This window comes from Eriocheir sinensis, chromosome 29 (genome assembly GCF_024679095.1).
Source record: "Eriocheir sinensis breed Jianghai 21 chromosome 29, ASM2467909v1, whole genome shotgun sequence".
NCBI lineage: Eukaryota > Metazoa > Arthropoda > Malacostraca > Decapoda > Varunidae > Eriocheir > Eriocheir sinensis.
The window spans coordinates 7,204,388-7,209,387 of record NC_066537.1 but is presented as its reverse complement, the minus strand read 5'-3'; the positions used below and the strand labels follow the sequence as shown (position 1 = coordinate 7,209,387).

Genomic DNA, 5,000 nt, shown 5'->3' with positions numbered 1-5,000 from the left:
TCTTTCATTCTCTTCTCTCTTCTTCCCTTCCCTTCATCTCTTTCCTCCCTTCTTCCTTCCTTCTTCTCTCCTTCCCTCCCTTCCCTTCTTCCTTCCTTTTTCTCTCCTTCCCTCCCTTCCTTTCTTTCATTCTTTTCTCTCTTCTTTCTTTCCCTTCATCTCCTTCCTCCCTTCTTCCTTCCTTTTTCTCTCCTTCCCTCCCTTCCTTTCTTTCTTTCTCTTCTCTCTTCTTTCCTTCCCTTCATCTCCTTCCTCCCTTCTTCCTTCCTTCTTCTCTCCTTCCCTCCCTTCCTCCCTCCTTCTCCCTCCTCTCCTCACTTTTAAATCATCTTGTCGTAAATATGAAAGGGAAAAGTGTCTATATAGTTTACTTTCTCATGTTTTCAGTACCTTAAAATTTCTTTCTGAGTGTGAAAATGAGTGAAAAGCTTGTGTTATTATCTTTTCTCATGTTTCTGGTACTCTTATTTCATCTCTCTGTGTGAAAATGATGTTTTTTTTTATTTAATGTATTCATCAATTTTCATGCATTTCTGTGTGATAAGGAAAGTAAGTGAGAGATAGTTACTGAAGTTCTCCGTCAGATTATTTACCTCAAAACAAGTGACGTTATTACAAGTCCATACGGAAGAAAAAAAAAAAAAAAAACAACTAAAGAATATACTGTTTTTATATTCGCCGTCAATACTTTACTATCTATTTTATTTATTTTTAGTTAGCTTTTACTTATACTTTGTGATTACGTCATTATTAATCTATTTATTTATTGTATTATTTATCACGAGAATGTTTGTTATCTAGTTCAGTGGATTATCTGGTTCAAAACACGTTTCAAACAGGTTCGTCTGGAAGGGGAAACTAAGGTCAAAAAAAGGCCGTTTCATTTCATCACTTTCCAAACACTGAACACGCGAGGGAAAAGAAAAAAAAAACAATGAAATGCAAGTTTTGTTTGTTTTTTCTCTCACGCGGATTAGCAAGATTTATGATACTTTCCAAAGCGTAAAAGAAAAAGAGAGAAAAGAATAGAGACAAAATTTTCATAAACCTTCAGAAGTAATGTTTTTCCCTTATACGAAGAGAAAACTAGTATGCAGCAAAGATGATAAAACTGATAAGAGATAATAAATAATGATGATGAAATTGGAAAACCCTAACTATTGATAACCCTCCAGAAAATCATTGCCATTATCGAAGAGAGGGAAATATTAGGCAAGAAGATGATAAAGAAAGGAAATTGATAAGGAAAAATGAGAGAGAGGAAAATAAAGAGGATAAACTTAGGGAAAGAGGAAAATTAAAAGGAGAATAGGATAAAGAAGAGGTAATGAGGACAAAGAGGAAAACAAAAGGACAAAGGAGGGAAAGAGGGAAATAAAAGGAGAATGGGATAAAGAAGAGGAAATGAGGAGGAGGAAAAAGGAGGGAGAGTAGAAAAAGAGGAAAATAAAAGGAAAATAGGATAAAGGTAATGAGGAAAAAGAGGAAAACAAGAGGACAAAGGATGGAAAGAGGGAAATAAAAGGAGAATGGGATAAAGAAGAGGAAATGAGGAGAAGGAAAAAGGAGGAAGAGTAGAAAAAGAGGAAAATAAAAGGAAAATAGGATAAAGGTAATGAGGAAAAAGAGGAAAACAAGAGGACACAGGAGGGAAAGAAAGAATAAGAGGAAAAAGAGGGAAATAAAAGGAGAATAGGATAAAGAAGAGGAAATGAGGTGGAGGAAAAAGGAGGGAGAGTAGAAAAAGAGGAAAATAAAAGGAAAATAGGGTAAAGAAGGGTAAATGAGGAGAAGGAGGAAAACAAGACGACAAAGGAGGGAAAGGAGAAATAATAGGAAAAGAGGAAAGGAGTAAATGAGAAAAGGTTAATAATGAGGAAAAAGGGAAATAAATAAAGAAAAATAATCAAAGTATACTTTCCAAAACTCTTCAGAAAATTCTTGCCCTCACACGAAGAGAGGAAAATACTGTGCAAGAAAAAGGTAGAGAGAATGGAAAGAAATAAACCCCAGAATTAAGGAAAAACAGACATACAATTTTGATAACCACGAGGACTCTGGTTTTCACACACGCGCTGAAGAAATAAATATGTAGTTAGACAAACATTAAGCAAAACAAACATTAGAATAACCTTAACCTTACAGTACTCAACCTCACGTCCCCGCACACACATACACACACACACAAAACAAAAAAAACAGAACCTAACACTTGTACTTCTCTTACAATTCGATTCTTATTACCTTAAAATTGACCTTAACTCCCGAAATCAGTCAGTAACGGAAAGTAGGAAAGTTGTAGAGAAATGAAAAATTGTGAAAACTCCCGAAATTAGTCAGTAACGGGAAGTAGGAAAGTTGTAGAGAAATGAAAAATTGTGAAAACTTCCGAAATCAGTCACTAACGGGAAGTAGGAAAGTTGTAGAGAAATGAAAAATTGTGAACCAAATACTCTTAAAATTACGATGTCTTTGCTTCTGTCCTCTGTGTGTAAAAGGTGGATTTTGCGAGTCTGTTTTATCATTTTTTTTTAACAGCAAAGGAGTCGGTTCAAGGGCATAAAAAAAAGGAAACAAATATGAAAATAAAAACCCGCTAGTCACTGCTCCAAAAAAGAGTTAGAGGAGGCATATACCTGTTTTTTTTTCTATATAATTTGTCCTCCTTTCGAATAGATCTCATTGGATGTAATAAGGAAAAAAAACAACGTCACATAAATAAAAGAAAAATTGATAGGCAGAAAAAAAAAAACACGAATAGAAAAAGAAATAACAATGCATAAACGTGAAATAAAAGACAAACAAACAACCACCTGTACCTGGAATTACCTGTCCACGTGCACGCAAAACAAACAAGAAAACAACAAAAAAAAAGAAATTTCCCACACAGCGACGTGACTGGATGAGGAGTAAAAAAGAAAAAGAAAAAGAAACAAAACTCGGTCCTCGGCAAAGAAACACAAATGAGCAAGTTTTACAAGTGTTTCCTCGCAACACAAGAAGGGGAATTACCGTGACGAGGCGCGACGAGGGGGAGGAAAGAGGAACGTGAGAGGAAAATGGGAAAATAAGAGGAAAAGCGAGGGAAACAGGGTAATAAAGAGGAGTAAATGACGAGAAATAGAGGAAAACGAGAGGGAAACGAAGGAAAGAGTATATAAAGAGGAAAGGAAGAGGAAAATGGGAAAATAAGAGGAAAATAAGAGGAAAAACAGGAAAATAAGAAGAAAAACGATTAAAGTAGGAAAACGAGGAAATTAAGAGGAAAAACGAGGTAAAGAGGAGGAAAAAAAGAGCTAAAGAGAAATAAATAAGGAGGAAATAAGAGGAAAAGAGGAAGGAATGGAGTGAGCAAAGAGGAAAAGAGGAAGAGTGAGCAAAGAAGAAAAGAAGAGGAGGAGAGGGAAAAAAAAACAAGGTAAAGAAAGACGAGAGAAAAGCATGGGAAAAAATGGAAAAGGAGGAAACAAACAAAAAAAAAGAGAAGCAAACAATAAAGAAAAGAAAAGAACTGATAAAAAGTAACGGAGGAAAAAAAAGTAAAAGATAAAAAGAACAAACAAAAACGGAAAACAGATGAGGCACAAAAAAAAAGCAAAAAAAAAAATAGGAACAAAAAAATACACAGCCATAAACAAAAAAAACAAGGACCAACAACAACAACAACAACAAAAAGAGAAAAACAATAAAGGGAAAATAAAAACAAATAAAAAAAGTCCGCAATGGGAAGGATTTGTTAGGAGAAGAAACTTGCACTGCACTGCGCTAACTGGACAAGGCTGGGATGGAGTGTGGTAGACTGGGCTTGGCTGGGGAAGTTATGTCTACAGGGGAATTCTGGGAAGCACGTCGGGGAGGCGGAGGAGACACCCAGGGGAAGGTATTTACCCTTGAGGAACGCCATGTGGGTCGGGGAGGGCAAGCGGAGGTCAGAGGGAGGGGTTTTCCGTGCTGAACCCTGCGAAAAAAGTTGCATACCCGGTTAGCTCATTTCTTATGGGTCAGTTACGAGTTGCGGGTTTGAGTCTTTGTGTGTGTGAAATGGTTGCTAAGGAGGTCAGGTCAGGTTACGTTAGGTTAAGTCAGGCGTTAGTCAGGAAAAAGAGGAAGGTATAGATGAACAAAGAGGTGTTCAGATAGTTTTCAAGTTAGCTAGGAAAGGATGCAGTCTTTAATGGTTGCTTAGGAGGTCAGGCTACGTTAGGTTAAGTCAGGCGTTAGTCAGGAAAAAGAGGAAGATATGGATGAAACAAGAGAAGTTAAGATATATTCCAAGTTAGCTAAGAGGCAGTTACGAGATGAGGGTCTGAGTCTTTGTGAGGAATAGTTGCTTAGGAGGTCAGGTTAGGTTACGTTAGGTTAAGTCAGGCGTTAGTCAGCAAAAAGAGGAAAGTATAGATGAAGAAAGAGGTATTTAGATAGGTACCAAGTTAACTAAAAGAGGATGCAGTCTTTAATGGTTGCTTAGGAGGTCAGGTTACGTTAGGTTAAGTCAGGCGTTAGTCAGCAAAAAGAGGAAGATATGGATGAAACAAGAGAAGTTAAGATATATTCCAAGTTAGCTAAGAGGCAGTTACGAGATGAGGGTCTGAGTCTTTGTGAGGAATAGTTGCTTAGGAGGTCAGGTTAGGTTACGTTAGGTTAAGTCAGGCGTTAGTCAGCAAAAAGAGGAAAGTATAGATGAAACAAGAGAAGTTAAGATAGGTTTCAAGTTAGTTAAGAGGCAGAGTTAAGAAAGGATCCAGTTCACTCAAGAGGAAGTTATATAAGTCTACATAGATTCCACGTCAACCTAAGAGGAATATAGAGAGTTCAAATAGATTCCAAGTCATCTAAGAGGAAGAGACTGGGTTGTAATAGGTTCTGAGTCACTGAAGAGGACGTTATTTGGGTTAGAATAGGATCCAACACTCGAAAGGAAATTACTGTGTTCAAATAGGTTCCAAGTTAGTCAAGATGAAATTACTGGATTTAAAACAGGTTCCAAATCAATCAAGGAG

At 36.8% G+C, this 5,000-nt stretch overlaps 1 protein-coding gene across 50 annotated transcripts in view; it reads left to right on the top strand.

Moving 5' to 3' along the window:
* Nucleotides 1–5,000, top strand: part of LOC127004929 (uncharacterized PE-PGRS family protein PE_PGRS54-like) — a 97,107-nt gene that overhangs the window by 1,962 nt on the left and 90,145 nt on the right. The gene's annotated exons all lie outside the window — the stretch shown is intronic.